Raw genomic sequence first — 2,135 nt, 5'->3', positions numbered from 1 at the left:
ACCTATTTATTTATTTGTCTATTTGTTCATTTTTTTGTTCATAGAGAATACTAGCAGAAAAATGTGTTTGACAATACAAAGTTATACTCTATAAGCAAAAATAGTGATGTCACTATTTTGGCAAGAAGCCTCTTTTGTCTAAGTTAGTATTAGAGTATGTTACTGACCAGCCAGTGTGTGGCTCCTTAGTGAGGCCGTAACTCTAAGTATGGCCCCTGTATGGCTCCTATATTGGAGGCTGCTACTGCTTTATGGGAAAGATGTGCTGTTAACCAGCAGGTGTGCAGCTGCCTTTGTGGGACTTAATTTGAAGTCTTGTTAGCAATGGCTACTTGGCCTGCAATAAAGACTCTCTTATATACCCACGACTTCTCATATTATCTTCTCCATCTGATACCTGGCGTCCAAGGAGGCCCAGTCCCTGGTAGAGGGGCTCGGACCCAACAGTTGGCACAGTGGAGCAGTATCCAAGGAGTGAGTACTCCCACAATTGCTCCAGCGAACAGGGTCAAGGAGGAACTTACTCCCCAACAATTAGCACAGCCAACAGGGTGAGCAGGGTTCAGGGGCATGTACGGACTCAGGAGAAAGTGCTCCCTGACATATATACAGTTTTATCCTTTCATGAACATGTACATTGTTTGTAATAGTATTCAATGTAATTGTTACATGGCCATAATTAAAATAGGAAAATAGATTTATAAACTTCATTGTAAAAATAAGTGAATACACTTCTCAGTGTTCAGAAGTTGAAGATTTAAACAGGATGCCTTGCTCCTCAGTATCAGATTTAGGAATGATATGCTCTGTGATTTGGCAGTTAAAGTACAAAGTTAAGAGGTCTCTGTCACTGAAATGCTTGCACATAATTTATGTGTTGTAGTTTGAGATCATAAACCTACAGCAGCAATTGAAATAATTTTGATTGAAAGTTAACCCATCTTCTTAGAAGTTAAAATAATTAAACAATAGCATATTACACTTTTAATAAATATTTCATTCATTATTTTTTCATTTAAAATACTGTAAAACTATTCCAAAAAACCTTTCAAAACATAGAAATGTGGTAAACTCATGTCAAAATGGCCATTGTTTATAAGTGTAAGTTTTCAATTTGGGGTGAGTCTGGAATGTAATTACCACTAAACTTAAGGCTCAGCAAGCTTTTAAGAAAGAGGACATTGTATTCATGTTCTTTCCAGAATTCTCCGCAGCATCATTTCCAGCCCCTTCCCTGAGGTTCCACCTCATAAATTCCTTCTGGATGTGATTGTGTAGGGAGTATAGGGAGCATAAGAATCTTTGCAAAGTACTGCAAGAACATGATCATGATTTTATTTTAACTGCCACAGACAATCAGTTCTAAAGAGCAACTTATTTAATGAATACAAACTCATAATTTAACAGTAAAAAAGTAAATAAAGCAAATAAATAGCATAATTAAATAGTAAGAGGTAATGAGAATCTAGGCATTTGAGGGTATCTGCAAAAGGCTAAAGATGACTTTTATAAATGCATTGCTGTAAGATATACTTCTTAATTGCCTTCAAGGATTTTGGAAAAAAAAATTAAATGTCAAAAACTCATTGAAGTGTACACATATCTGGGTGAATTTTATGGTTTGCAAATTATACCTCACTGAAGCTGCCAGAAAAGTTATATAGCAGAACTTTTTTCCAGCTCCATCACTAGACCACATCTTCAACATTGTTCACTCTATGCCATAGACACTTTCTCCTATACTCATGGTCCTTTACTTCCCAATCTCCTAACCCAAATCTCAACTATTTAAATCATTCTCTTCCAGGATTCTTATACATGATTCAGCCTCTTCACTGCTGAGCAAGTTTTTCTAAGCTATAACTTTGTGGGACTTCACATCTTGATTTTTCTCTCCTTCCCTTGTCTCTATTCTTCTGTTTTCCTTCCTTCCTTCCTTCCTTCCTTCCTTCCTTCCTTCCTTCCTTCCTTCCTTCCTGCCTGCCGTCCTTCCTTCCTTCCTCCCTCCCTCCCTTCCTCCCTCCCTTCCTCCCTTCCTTCCTCCCTCCTTTACACTTTTCTATTATTTTAATTTTTTCTATATAATTCATTCCTGTACTTCTTTGAGGTCACCCTACTTTTGAAAGGAAGTGAGT

The sequence above is a fragment of the Myotis lucifugus genome, unplaced genomic scaffold (genome assembly GCF_000147115.1).
Source record: "Myotis lucifugus unplaced genomic scaffold, Myoluc2.0 scaffold_663, whole genome shotgun sequence".
NCBI lineage: Eukaryota > Metazoa > Chordata > Mammalia > Chiroptera > Vespertilionidae > Myotis > Myotis lucifugus.
The sequence above is the reverse complement of the archived record's forward strand: the minus strand, read 5'-3'. Positions refer to the sequence as shown.